Genomic DNA, 16,068 nt, shown 5'->3' with positions numbered 1-16,068 from the left:
CTGATAACTCTTGAGGGATAGTAGGGAATGAGAGAGGATCCAGACTACAAATGGACAATAATATTGCAGTTTTCAAAGAAAGAACCATGGGAAATCTTTAGGAAATGCAGACAATATGCCTCACAATAATCCCTAGAAAAGAAATTAAAATAATTATGACTCAAATGTGTTTAGGAAACTAAGGGGAAAAAAGTCATTAAGATTTGGAATTGGTTTAGAAATAAGAAGTCAGGTGATAATAGAGGCGCCAGGGAGGGCCCCACCTCCTATTACTCTGAGTTCCTCTCACTTCCTCAGGCCACACTGGGCTCTTGCTTGTTGCTGACACACCTAGCCTGTTCCTGCTTAATAGTCTGCACGACCTGCTCCTTCATTCTGGAACACTCCTCCCAAAGGTGTCTGTAAGCCTTGCTCTCTGCTTCCTTTAAGGTTTCATTCCAGTGTAACCTTCTCCTTGAGGCATTTCCTTGTGACTGTATGCAATATTGCAGCCCCCACTTATCCTTTCTATGCCCTATGGTCACTTTATTTTTCTTCATAACATTTAACATTACTTTAAATGTATTTAATACACACTATATGCATTTAATTGGGCCAGTCACTGTTCTAGAGGCTTTTAAAATATTGATTAACTTAGTCCTCTAAAACACGAAGAGGGAAATACTAGCATTATCCCTATTTTGTCGTTGGGGAAACTGAGGCACAGAGAAGTTGTATTAACAGTGGTAAGCAGTGGAGTTGTGTTTGAGCACAAAAAGTCTGCCTTCAGAGTCTTTTTTTACTGTTCTGCTATGCTGCCACCATTAAATCTATTTTGTGTTTAACTTATTTATTTTGTGTATTGTCTTTCTCTACCCCCAACCCCACAAAAATGGAAACTCCATGAGAGTAGGATTTTGCTTCTTTTCTATTTTACTCTTTCTCTTAGAATAAAGTGTGGCACATTGAAGATGCTCAATAAATATCTTGTTAAATGAACACAATGAAAACATAAGAACTTGGAAATGTAAGTCTCCCCCTGTAGAGTAAGATCCTCCTCTTGTTGAGAATCGGGATTGAAGGCTAATAATCTTTGCATCCCAGCACTTAACAGAGTGCCTGGTTTATGCAGTGAGAGAAAAGAGCGAGGAGAAGAGCAGGAGAGAAATCCAGAAATGTGAGGTACTTGGCAGAACATAAGCTAGCATAACTCAGCATCCCACAGCCCAGAGAAAAGGTTTATCAGGAATGAAGGAGCGGCTCATTGTTAAAGGAAGACAGAGAAAATGTTATCGAATTGTGCAGTCAACTACTCCAGTTCTGAGCCACAAATAAAATAGTCTGTCATCAAAATAGGAGAAAAAATGAATCGCCTACTGGGCAATTCATATATGAAGACTGACCCATCTTTGAAAAGGCTTACAAGGGAGAATCCAATAGTGAAAGGGATATCAAGTAGAAAAACCCATAACAACAAAAGACAGCACTAATGAGAAATGCCATCAAGTTCCCCATGATTAGTGTCAAAAGGGAAATGCTTTCCGAAGAGGGTGAGTTTACAGGAGCAAAAATACATTTCTAGAGAGCTCTAGCTTTCATTGGCACGAATGTGTGTCTTCATAAGTACAATCAGCTTCCGTCAATCAACAAAAGATGGGATCCCTAAAATAAAGGAGTGTAAGGAAAATATCAATAACCAAATAGCATTAGACGCCAACATAATCCGACCTAATGCTGCTAGTGTTGGAAAGAAAAACATTCAGACTCCTAATCTATTGGGGAATATTAACATCACGTGGCTTTGAAAATTTTAAAAAGACCTCGTCATTAATTTAATCACCATTTTGCATAGCATTCCCACTTGTAATCTGCATTTTTGCTTTAAAACTCTTACTATATAGCTATCATTCTGATCTAATGAAATGCCTCTTCCTTAGGAAGAGAGGAAATTTTCAGATGTTGAGGCGACACAGAAACGAAGACTGAAACATGTGTCTCTCACTGCAGTTTCACTATGGTAGACTAATTGCAGAGGCCTGTGGGTATGGATTGATGTTGCTGAGTAGTCAGCCTTTACTGCCATCGCTTTCAGGGTAATTTGCATAGCATGGCTCATAGTGTTTTATGATTTTTCTTTTAAAAATTATCTTACTTGTTAGTCACGAAATCTATTTAACTCTTCTGGTGCTGAGGAGCATCTGGGTCACGTCTGTAGAGCGAGTACACATATCTCTCCCTTGGTGGGTAACAAGGGAGTTTGAAAAAGGGGTCCCAGCTGGTGTAGTGCACGGTCTTTTCATCCTCGGGGAGGATTAGCACTGTAGGTTGGTCTCCCCAGGAAGTAGATCCTGAGGCAGAGTTCAGTGTTCAGAGTTTTTTGGGGAGTGCCCATGGCAGCAACACCTACGGAAAAGAAGAAAGCAAGAGCAGAAAGGGAGAAAACATGGGGGCTACAACGCAGTCTCCATGGAAACCTAGAGCAACTCTGAGGGGAATTCTGAAGAGATGGTGCCTCTGAGTTGACCCAAGTTGTGGCAAGAGAGCTGGGCTTTTCTACTCCCTCAGAAGGATTAGTCACTGGGTGTGGGATGCCCTGGGGAGGGGGGCATGACCCTGCATGAAGCAGTCAGCTGAGGGAACCCCTAAAGATGGCTGATGACTGAGGACTGTCTACCAAGGACGCCCCCCAGCGGTGGAGAAAATAAATCCTTTATTCCTGGGGAGCTGATCACAATGTCCACCATAAACATCATATTTCTCCTGAGAGCAAAGACTAGATCAGACACTACCGAAGCACCAAGGCACGACCCACTGGATTGTGAGAAGGTCTTTCTGGGGAATATTCTTCAAGAATCTGTTCTCGACCTCCTAATAATTTAATACAGCGGGAGTCATTAAAATACATTCCATAACTATAATAATTTAAAGATAATTTTTTGTGAATTTCAGTCATTTGTCTAAACCTGAGAAAGAGACCAGATGATTACTGCATGTTTATATCAAAATATATTGATTTTTCTATTTCAACCAAACTTAAGTATTGAATGAAGCTTAGTGTTGGCAGGATATTTTTGGATTGGGCATGATATTTTTCAAGGATCTTCCTAGGTCAGGTTTTCCTGGTTATAATGCTTATTTCCTTGGACTTCACTAAAAGTAGTTTGTGTAGTGTGAGATGTATTTCCCTCTATAATTTTAGAGTTTTTACACTTTCTTAAGTCAATAAAATTACTCTTTTAGGAAATTTCTGAAGAAAACAGTGGAAGGACAGTTTTGAGATGGCACATCAGCCATAAAAGCATTGAAGCTATACGTGCTGTAGTGCTCAAAAAGAATTTGCTCACCTCCTGGAATGTTTGCATTTGAGTCAAGGGGAAAGATGGAAAGCTAGCACAGTCAAAGGCTTAGAACATGGCTCAGATTTAAACACAAACAAAGGGTAATCTGGCCTGGCACAGTCTGGCCACTGCAGCAGTGTATTTGAAGGTTACGTTTTATGTTTATTAGCTCCATCCAGATGGCGTTTTATGTCCTTAATAACTTTGTCCCTGACTAAGCCATGAACCTACCATTTGACAAACACAGTAGGAAATGTCTATCAGCAGAAAAGTCATTTTATAATCAGAAACATCACAAACCATTCAGAATGCATTTGAAAGAGTTTGATTCCTTTTATATGCCAATGCCTATACTTATTTGTTGACAAACACGTACAGCTTTTCCAAACTGAATTTAATTTCAATGAGCACCTGGAATGCCTTTCAAAAATTATGCTAATATTTTATATGGGTAATAATTTCCATTGTAAGAGCTCAAAGTGCTTTGATGCACATTTATTCATTTTTATATGTCCATAAAAATTAGTGTATAGTACATATTAATAGTCCAATGTTACAAACAGAGAGACTGAAGAGCAGCAGATCTGCTCTTCCAGTGAATTTCCAGTCATCCAGTGAATTTCCTGTAATTCTGGTTTTCCTGGCTTTCTGCTCAAAAGTCTTTATGTCTAACTCAGCGTACACACTGTGTTTACTCTGCTCTTTGGGAAAGTCTTCAGTGAGCTTTTTGTGATAGTCATTTATGTCACTGATTAAATTCTGCTTCCAAATTTCAACCTCCTTGAGGGTAGCTATTATTTTTATTTATCTGTGTCTTATTCAGAGCACCAGTTTTAGACAGTCAATTGTGGATTTTATTGAAATAAGTCACTGTTTTCCTCAAATTCAGGTCTTTAACTCCTAGTAAAAAGTGAAAAAACTATTTTTTAAATATAAAACATTTTTCTGCATTACTTAACTGGAATTCTATTAGAAATGAATTTAGATCAGAAAAATAGTGTTTTTAAGGTATAGTTTTCCATTTGAAAACATTTAGCATAATTAATGCTACTTAGTTTTTAATTTTGAATCCCCTCCCTCCTTCCCACCCTCCATCCTTCCCTCCCTTTCTTCCCTCCCTCCCTCCCTCTCTCCCTCCCTTCTTCTCTCTCTCTCTCTCTCTCTCTCTCTCTCTCTCTCTCTCTCTCTCTCTCTCTTTCTTTCCTGCTTTCTTGCTTTCATTCATTTTTTGATTCAATAAACATTTATTGAAGTCTCTACTATATCAAGAACCATTCTAGATCCTATGCAGGCACATAATAATTTAAGAAAATTGCCAGTATTCAAATTTTTCTTAAAGCCTTGATATTTTTTCAAAAACATTTATCACAAATATAAACACCTATGGTGTTCCAGGCTCTATGATACCCATTCACTACATTGACTCACCCTTTTTTCTTAGCCTTGGGAAGCTTTTTTCATATATTCTTATAGTCCCTTAAAAATAATCTAAAACCTAATTAAATACTATGATCAAAATCATGCTAGCTAACCTTCAAATTGTATTAATACATTTAATAAATTTTACTAAAATAATAAAACATTTACAGTTGTCTGTATTGTAGAAAACTTTGCCTAGATCCTAAGGCACAGACTCAGAAATCATTTTAAGGGGCAAATCATCCTCCTTAGAACACAATAGAGGACTGTTTACACATTTAATTAGTTAACACAAGCCAGTTTTTAAAGGATTTATGTTTAAGTCTAGGGAACTTACAGGAGAGATTAAAAACATGTTAATACAGTAGGGAGTACATTTAAAATCTCCCTCCTTAGAGACTGTCAGGGAAGGAATAGGAATGTGTCTTCCTTGCGATGTTTATGTAATCTTGACTGAAAAATGTTATTTCTTTCCCATCCTGCTCTTCTATAGCCTCATCTATGACTTACAATTGAACAGTGTTTAAGAGCTTGTGAATGGCTGCTGTTTAACAACATTTAGGAAACTAAACAACTTGAAAATCTGTTGTGGAGAGTGATTAAGTTTCTGCACCCAATTCCAATGGATGCGTGGGTTTTTTCTTCACACCAAACAATTCTCTGACACCTACAATTCAACTCCTTTCTTACACTGTCTACACAGAGTAGCAGCAGGTCCCACAAGTTAAGGGCTCAGTCCCACAAAACCGCCTCCAGTTTTCCACGTCACATGCCAGTTGCAAGTTCCAGGTGCTCACCTGCGCTTCTGACTGACCTGCTGTGCTGTAGGTGGGAAGTTTCAGCAAGCCCCTCCTTGAGTTCATTTACTTTACTAGAAACATTTTACTTACTGGAGCACCAGTTTATTATCAAGCTATATAACTCCGGAACAGCCCAATGGAAGAGATGCACAGGGCAAGATATGAGAGGGCATAGAGTTTGCATGCCTCTTCTAGAATCTCTACGTGTTCACTAGCCTGGAAGTTGTCTGAACCCAATCCTTTTGGGTTTTTATGATGGAAGCTTCGTTACCTAAGCATGACTGATTACATCACTCGTCATTGGCAATAGATTCAAACTCCAGCCCCTTTCCCTTCCCCTGAGGTCAGGAGAGTGGGGTAAAAGTTTCTTAAAAACATTACCTTTGTTCATGCTAAATTACAAAATTTAATACTGCACGGAATATTTAATAACTGCGGATAAAAGCAATACCCTGTGTATATGATGCATACTCTTCAAGGCTTTCAAGTTAAATATTTAAATTGAAATGTCATTGTCATTAATTTATTAAGTTCTCAGACACTGCTTAAGAACTTTTGATTTTAATGGAAAAATTATAAACATGAAATCAATAGGTTAAGAATATACTGTTATTATTTCATAACAATATAGCTATATCATCTACATATATCACGACTTTATAAATATATATGTAGATGACATAATATAAAATATATTATGTATAATGCATATGGAATAATGTATACTATATAATAAAATATATATTTTATTTTATGTAAATAAAATTACATTTATAGTATAGTATTTGTATTTATTTAATGTAGATGTAAATTACACTTACAATATAATGTAAAATTTTTGGTAGCTCATATAATAAATTATAAATTACTATCTAATTAATATTATATAACATCACATTTGGAATATTTAGGAAATGTTAACACTAAACCATGACAAAAATCTACCATAGTAGTAAGTATATGTAAAGTTATCATGTGTTACTTAACTCTCAAGTGGAAAATACTTTTTAAATGGCATCTTTCATTAAAGAGGAATAAATGTACACCAACTGATTTCAGCCCTTAGCATTTTAGAGTGTCTGGACTTCGTGTTAAATATCTATGATAGCTGAACAGGAAATATTTTTGAATGATGCTTACCCTTTTGTGTTTTATGCAAAGAATAAATGGCCTAAAATTACTGAGTTTCCCAAGATCATTTCTCTACCACCTTTTGCTAGGGATTATCAATGCATGAGAACTGAAGCTAGGTCCTGTTCCTTATAAATAATTCTCTTCACTTGCGTGCATAATAGACAGTAAATGTGCCCAAAGTACTGGTATATTTGAAATATCTGTCTTCTAATACTAAAACAACATTTTTACTCCATTCTGACATTGCTGTTTCCGAGGACTGCAAAGTACTTTTGTGTCTGACCCATAGCAGGATGTAGCACACCACACGCTCAGAGAGAACTGAAGATTAATTAGCTAAACAATTGCACTTCACCCAAACCTGTTTGCTCTGAGTCATAGAACAGCTGACATGAGTTAAAAAAAAATGTACACCTTAATTTGCTGATTCAGTACAGTGTGCCCAAAAGACTGTGAGAGAAAGTAACCAGAAAGTTCATCTGCATCTCAGCCCTACAGAGCTTGCGATGTGGCTTGTCACAGAGTTTCTTTTAGCTTATGTGATTGCTCGCTCCACATGCTGCCATTTACAGTACATGGTATACAGTAAATCTATTTTTTGTCAAGATGGGCTGGGTTTTCACAGCTCTGCACATGACATCCAGTCACTCTTCTTGGCTCTTAATGCTTAACATGGTGTAGTCTTGATTTTTGGCTGATTGCCTCCAATATGTTCAATTTTGGATGATTTTTAGTGTAGGTTTGTGAAATTTTGCCCTAGAAATGTGTAAAATGTATAGGTTTCTTTAAAGGGCTTGCAGGAATCAGTCTGTTTCCATGAGCATCATTTTGAAACTGTAATATGTTCTCAAGCATCTGTGGCGTGCCCTCAGTGGGCATTAGAGAGCATTCAGAAGGCAGATAATAAGAGATTGAGGAAATACTACTGGCTACTTCTGTGGACTGGAATTAGGAGTTGAGGTGAATAGATGCTTAATTTTCATTATGCAGTTTATCAGTTTGTACTGTTTTTTGTTGTTGTTGATAAACCTGACACATGTCTCATTTTCACAATTAAGAAGTTTAACTAAGAGAAAGTAATATTTCCAAGGTTATTGTCATTGTTAAAAGTATCTTGTGTTGTTACATTTTTACAGCACTGTTAAGTTCTGTAAATACAAATTCTGGTGCTTTACAGTACACAGTCTCCTCCTGAGCTTTAACTGGCCAATCTCATTTCTAAGCCTTGTTTGCTATTTTCACACAGACATTGTGTGTTTAATTTCCACCTTTTATCCTCATGGCCTCTTTCAACTGCAGAACTATTTCATTTGGTATGCAGAATTTGTGATCTGGGTATTATTAATACGATTTTGGGTTACTTAAATTGTCCAGGAGGCACTCCCAACTAAATGCCTTATGGAACTTACTGGATAGAAGCTTAGGTCAATTGGTTATGAATCAGCATTATCCATGCTACCATGTCCCTAAAAGTAACCAATAGTTTAGTCAAAGGTGAAATATGAGTGGGAACCCTAAATGATTCATCGCAGGTTTGATGTTTTCATTTTTTAAAATATTTGAAACTAGCACATAAGTTTGTCTCAAAGAAACTAGATAATAGGCCTTGGAGAAATTCAATATTTAATACTGGATCTCTTTTTTCCTCCCTTTTTCCCTTTTGTTTGATTTGTGTTTGAATATTTGTAAGGAAATTGTGCATAAAAAATTAGTTTCTTCTTTCTTTTTCCTGAATCAGGTGACCTTAACAGATGATAACAGTATATAGACCCAAGTAATCAGAAGAGAGCGATGACACGTGTGGCAGAAGTTATATAAATTATGTACTCCACATTAACTATTTTTAACGGGCCTGAAGAAAATAAATCCTCTAATTAAAAAAGTGACAAATCATATTGCAGTTTGGGGGGGACTTTTAGGCCTCAGGAGTTGGTGGAGAAAGTGAAACAGAGGCAGAATGGGGATAAAAATGAAAGGAACCAGCCCTACCCTTAGTTGCCTAGGGGCAATCTACTAATCTCTCATCCGAAGATGAAGGGATTGGATGAGATGCTCTTCAATTTTCTAATTCTACAGTCTAAAGAAAACCATCTTGGGGCTCTCTGGCTCTCAGGACACAGTACCCAACACAGTGGCACTTAATAAATGTGCATTAGAGAGTAAACAAAGAACAAGGTAACAAATAAGAGAGAATGAGCCTCAACTATGCACGTTCAACTTCAAATAACGGATTCACATAGTTACCAAATCCCCACTAAGCTGATTAGACAGAATCCCACCGTGCCAAACTCTCAGGAGCAATCACATTGGCAGCATGTGCACACACACACACACACAGACACACACACACACACACACACTCCCCTCCTTTGTGGTGACTCATCAAGGCTATACCCTTAATAAAAATCAATAGAACAGGTACTACTACACATGGAAGAATGAACTGAGTTGGAGATTTCATTAAAACTAGTGAAACTCACAAAACTCTGTAGACCAACACATTTGTCAATCACTCAGTGATTGAGAAGTAGGAACTGTGGTTGTGCAGTGTTATATATGCAGCCATTCAATTAGCTCAGTTCCCTGAGTTCAAGAAAAACTTAGAACAGGACAAGTTACAAAAACCCTTTTTGGATCAGCTGGATAATTAATCTAGACTTCTAATTTGCAGAGCTATTCTAGTAATCATAGCAATAAGCATTTTATCTGTGTTTATGAAATACGAGCCAGGCATCATGGTGTGTGTTCCATATACATTTTCACCTGATTTAGGTCTGCTTTATAGATGAGTGAACAGAGACTTCACATTTACTCATTGAACAGATCTTTACTGAATAGTAAATGTTATAGGAAGTGTGCTGGACACTGAACTCACAGCGATGAATCAAACAAGCTGAGAGAGAACTTGGTCTGATCTGCCCTGTTCAGTCCTTCCTGGGCCCAATCGTGAAGCAGATAAATCAGTGCACAGACACATGGACTGGTCAGTCCTGGGTCATTGCAGTACCCTCTGTATGCGTAAAGGATGGTGGTAGTTGACTTGTGAATTACGTAACACAGAATGAAGTTATACCTGATATATATGGAGGTTAAATTTAAGCATATGAGGTTAGATGCTGATTTGGACAGTGTTTGACAGTGACATGGCAGGGAATACAGGAGGCAATTAATATCTTTGCACAACGTGGCAGCATCTTCATCTCACTTAGCTTGAACATAACCACAAGGATGTGTTCATAAACTACGACATCCGAAAATCACACTCATCCGACTTGATGTTATCTCCTGTCCTTATTTCTTTCAAGCTTGCTGCACTGAAGTGTAATGTGCACCAAATCTATGTGTCTGAGTAGTCTATCTTCTCAGTTCTCAAATCCTATCTCCTGTTGAACTAAGCCAGTTCCTGATCTCAGAGAGTTTACAGTCTGGGGGAAGACAGATGGTTAAGAATAAGTAAACAAAATCAAAACCCTAGCAAAAGCAGAACTACAGTGAAAGGAAGCAGAGAGAGGAAATTAATTGCAAATGGACACAAAGAAACTGGGATGATATATATGTTCTATGTCCTGATTGTCACAGTGGTCATGAGAGACTGAATACATTTATCAAGTGGCATAAAAATGTACACTTAAATTTGCTAAATTTTATTGTACATAAATTATATTGCAATAAAGCTTGCAAAAAGTTGCTGCAAACTTTGTAATTTTAATACTATTTTAAATCAAAAAGTATTTAAGACTTATAATTTGTTTAAATTTATATATATATATGGCTATAGAGACAGACATACATGCATGTAGTCCTAAACAGATATATATAAAAGATAAAAATATGTGTATTTATACATGCATGTATATTAAGACATTTCTAATTTGTTAAGAACTATCTGTAATTGTATGTATATATCTATATACATATGTATGTCTGCATATGTATGTATATCATATTTTGAACAAATGAAATGTAAAACGAGAATTTGTTTTGGGACGTTCAGTCTTGAGAAAAACATCTAATGCAAGCCATAAATTCCAAATATATTATTCTAGAAAAAAATCAATAATTACTAACATTTTTTGCACTGAGTACTAAAATCATTTAAAGCAGGTTTACTACTCTGACTTCTAAAACTGATGAGGGTCATCTGTTATAGAATATTATTTATTAAAATCTTTAAACATAGTTAAGGAAAAAATACAAATAAACAAATGAAACCATAATTATAAATTTTGATAAGTGCTTCAGAAGGAAAGATCAGAGTCCTCTGATTGAAAGAGTCAAGTAAAGGGATCTGATAATTTATTTTTTAAAAATAGGCAAATATTTTCAGTATTAATGTCTATTTACTTGGTAAAAATAAGTTCTGAAAAGGAAAACACAAAACTATAAAGCAAGAATTTAGAAATAGTTAAAGATTACTTTTCTGTGCAAACTTCAGAAGGCCAGGATATTCTAAACTTGCTTATAGTTGATTTCCCATAAAGATGCTTCTCAGAATTTTTTTTCCTTGATAAGTTTCCTTTTTTACTATATCTCTTTAACTGGTTATCTCCAGACCACCAACAAATAGACCACTAACGCAAATACTAATAATCATGAATATTTTTCTTTAGTGTCTTTGTTTCTTGTTATAGAAGCAATCACATAAGGTATTAAATTTATTTTTAAAAAGGTTCCACATTTCACATAATCTGTTAATAACTATCACACACTTGCCTAAAAAATGGTAATGATATGAAGACTCTGGCTTCATTAGACAGTGACTATTACTGTGGAGGAGACAAGTGCCAGTGTCTCATAAAAGGGTTACGTACTGTGAAAGAGAACAAGGTAATACTGTGTGATTTGATAGAGAAAAACATTATAGGGTAAAACATTGACATGTTCAGTTAAAAATAATCCTTCAAAAGGCCAAAGTTAACAGTTAAAACCACTTTTTATCTAGAAATTGGCAAAAGGTTTATCTAAAATGTTTATATTTTTGCCACTCCATAAATCAAAATTAGTTTTCCATTAAAAAAATTGGATCAGAGATGATAATCTTCTTGCCAATTTTTAGCTAAATGCAAATGGAAACATCTGAGATTTAAAACTGAAAACTGAAGTTTATAGATATATAGTAAAACTACTGCCTGTGAGTGTTACATTGTGAGATCCGAATAGCATATAAGGTTATGAATTAACGGCAATTTCAGATACATAGAGCCTTTAATTTTCTTTTACTAAACTTATAGACACCAAACTAATACCTACATTTGTTACTAATGTGTCTACTTTGTTATACTATTTCTACCCTTTAATGTTGGTGGACTGATAATGTAACTTCTACTTATTCTTCAATTCCCAACCTTAAACTCTTTTAGGATCCCCCTCAGATCTGCCCTCATAGCACCATGTACCTCTCTTTTGTAGTACTTAAATTTTTACCTGCAGTTGTGTTACTATTTGATTAATACCTGCTTTATTCACAAGTCTGTAAGCTGCACAAGAGATCACGTGTGGTTTTTATTTATCATTTTATCCCTAGGACCTAATGTAATGCCCAGTGCTTAGCTAACAGTTAACAAACATTTATTAAATGCATGAAATGTGATTGTCGCAGACTAATAATTTCTGTGATTTTCTTGGAATATGCCCATTGATTTATGAATGTTTATCAGCATTAGGTTTTCTTTCGCGTATTTTCCAACTTTATCTTCCTTAAATGTCCCAAACCAGCAAACTGCCGTGTGTGCCTCAGGCTAATTTCCTTTCTCTCTTCTGTGCTTTCTGTCTTCTTTCTCTAGCCTGTGAATGTTGCCATGGGCTAGGAAGCACTGAGTGTATTAGCTCTTTCTTCCCTATTACGTTGTATGCAGTTATCTCCATCGTGACTCCAGGATCAGAATCCTCCCTTCTACCGTTGACACCTAGTGAAGGTGTCAACATTTCTACAAGAGGAAACACAGCTCTCCCTCCCCAAAACAATTTTGAAATTTTAGGAATACTAATGAAATGCCAAGAAAATATATATAAATATTTTTGTTTCTCAAGAAACTGTACTTTTAACATGAAATGGCTTCAGATCACTCTGATGAAGATTTACTAATGTCTATGCAAGCTACAAATTACCTTCAGAATGTAGATGATCTTCTAGTTTTACAGAATTGGTACCCAAATTCTACTGACCTACTTTCAGTAAAAGCCATTAAGTCAGTGGATGTGGCATGTATTTAGACGACATAGTCTAAACGAATTGAGGATATATAAAATAAATCACCATGCACTAGTGTCTTAATGTTCAAACCATATTTTATGAGGTGGAAAGTCAATGAACATAGAAGAGATTATTGGCAATAGCATAACAACAATGAGATTCTGTTTCCTTTACCCAGGAGAGAAAAACAGAACACTAACATGGAAACCAAACTATAGCTTTACCTTGGGCCTTAAAGACACAGCCAGCAAGAGTAAAGATTCATTCTTGATCAGTTTAATTTGCCCCATGTAGGATCATTGTGCTAAAAGGGATGATTTTTACCAAAAGACAAACTTTAAATAAATGAGCTCATTTCCATCATGTTGACAATGTCTTAAATCATGAAATATGCTAAACTATGTATCCCAAAACTTCATTATGGAATCATTAAGCTGATTTCCTCATCAAAATATATATTTTTTTCTGTTGAAATTTTAAGGGAGAAGACAGGTGGTTAGAGACTAATACATTTTAAAAGAACTGATGGTATCTAGCCAGCTCCCCCCTTGTCACACAACTCTTTGAATGATTAGGGGTACTGACTGCCAAATGTGTTTAAAAACTCATTTGAATGAAGAAAAGACTCAGAAATAAACAAAAAAGGGAGGGAGGAAGGGGATATTTTATTTTTATATTTTTTCTTGCTTTATTTTTAAGATGAGAAGTAAAACTGTTCTTTTATTAAAAGATGGCAAAAGTTATAGGTAGGCTGAAAACTCACATTTCAACTCTAAAGTCTGAAGGAATTTTTAACTATATTAATCTACAAATTTGAAGCTAGCAGGAGACTGAATGATGTGATTTTAACATTTATAGTATTATAAAACCACTCTCTTATAGATTAAGATTTTTACCAAGATGTCGGCAAAAACAATAGCTCTGTAATTAAAGTATAGTAGCACTGAAGTCTCAAGAAAGCAATGCTTTTATATGTTTAAATGTATAAATTATATGCATCACATATGTGTCTACATTGAAATACAGAATATACACACACCAGTGTAAAGATGCACTCACATACATACACGCATACACACACACGCACACTCATGTAAAACACTATAGGTGTGTGCTAAAAGATAGTTTAAAAGTCCCCATTTCTTTTCCAGTATTTTCACTATCAATTCAATAACCATTCTTCCAACCCAGAAGAAAGGGGAATATTTTTCAAGACAAGTTATAAAACATTTAAAAACGGACAGAATCCGGAGTTTTCCAAAACAGGTAGAAGAAATGGTGATACTTTGTAAAAGGTATTTTAGAATGTACTTGAGCATCTACTATTGCTGTAAGTACAGGGAGACACATGCCCATGGGTTAGGGTCAAGAATGTTATTCGTACCCCAGTGCGTGAGACCAAAATCTGTCATGGTTCATTTGAACTGTGGCACTCCTTAAAAAATAAAGGACACGCTCTGCAATTACCAATCTGCCTGTGCATGTACATAAAGAGAGCTGACAAATGATAAAGGAAATTGGAAAGGTTGAGAGGATGAAGTCAATAATAGATTTATCTCCAGACATTTAGCACTTGAAGTGCATCTGTTATACAATATGTAGTCATATTTTACAGCAAATTTGGAGATACTGTGAGCCCACTGGGCAGGGACAATATCTAATTTTATATTCTATATAATTCTGAGCATAACTTTGGTGCTTAATCAGTAAGAGGAGGAGGTACCCCCTGTGCTTACCAAAGGAGAAATGCATGAAAAGGATATGGGAACATACCTAGGGTTTTGCATGCAGTAGCAGTGCGAAGAAAGTGCAAAACAGAGCAAAGCCAAGTAAAAAAGAAGAGAATAATATTTTATGTGAAAAATGAGAAGATTGTACTCAAATAGTTCCTCTGATCATTAACAGTTAAAATTCCTATTTTTTTCCTCAAACTCAAGGAAAGTTATTGCAAGTTTTTATTCTAAAAGAGTGCAAAAGTTCAGTGATAAATTGAAAACAACTTTTAACTAGACCTCATTGGAAAGTATTTAGGAAACAATTTCATGCCAGCTTGAACATTATTTCCCCCCAAAGAATTCATCTTGTTCTTTCAAAGAATTTATTTTACTTCGAGAATGCTGTAAATACTATTAACCATAGATATTGTGAAGTATTAGCTTTTATATTTCTAATGTTTAAAATAATATAACCCCATTTATAATATGCATGCAAAAGAACAAATTGTGCCTATTTATTTATATAAATGTGATATATGTGTATAATTGAAAAATTTCTATTTTGCCATTCGTGTTTTTCTCTCCACCTATGTTTTCACCCTCTACCATACATATATAAAAAATTACACATATTAAGGCTTGAATTTTGCTTAATTTTGTATAAATTTGTCTGGTATACTTAAAAATCATGTAAAAAAGCTAAAAAGAAAACAATAATATTTAAAAAACATTCTTACATAATAGCTTATTGCCCTAGGAAAGGGAAAATACACGTTTTAGCCCTGTTGTTGTTTGTCCTATTTTGCATGATGCTAAATCAATCATTCAATTCAGCTAAAAAAAAAATTGAACAAAAGGAGTTACTTATGACTCTTTAACCAAAACAGGCAGTTGGCTGACTTTTGCCCTACCATCTCTACACACACTTAATTTTGTAACCACTGTGTGAATTTCTAAAGTCTCTGTTTCAGTTGTCAATGAAAATGAATTAGATCATTTAGTTGTTGGAAAAGTTCATCTGACCAGTGAGAGCAGGACCTGGTACACAGACCTGTTCTGTAGGAGGGCTTTATACTGTCACTGAGAAGCAAATTGCTTAGCATTGTTTTGTGATATTATTCTTTTCTCAAACCACAGGACTCTGTTCTGTCTTGAGAATGCATGAGTATACATTTTTTTAAGGCATTTCACATCAGAATGATCTAAGATAGTGAGTAACCCCAAGATAGAGTGTGGACAGACATAGCTTACTCTCTTTTCAGTTACCATACTGTCCATAGCTCACATGTATTAAAAGTTTAAACTTGCCACGATCCAATGCATATATTTAAAAAAGATTTACCAACTTGTTGTTACTTATTTTTAATGTTTTTGTACAGTTCTATCAATTCATTTGCTTCTCTACATTTCCTTCTTCTAAAAAATCAAATATTGTCCATTGCATAAACAACAAAGAAAAGGCTTATGAATAATTTTACTATCTAAGCTTT

Source organism: Rhinolophus ferrumequinum, chromosome 8, assembly GCF_004115265.2.
Source record: "Rhinolophus ferrumequinum isolate MPI-CBG mRhiFer1 chromosome 8, mRhiFer1_v1.p, whole genome shotgun sequence".
NCBI lineage: Eukaryota > Metazoa > Chordata > Mammalia > Chiroptera > Rhinolophidae > Rhinolophus > Rhinolophus ferrumequinum.
This window is presented reverse-complemented; position numbering follows the sequence as displayed.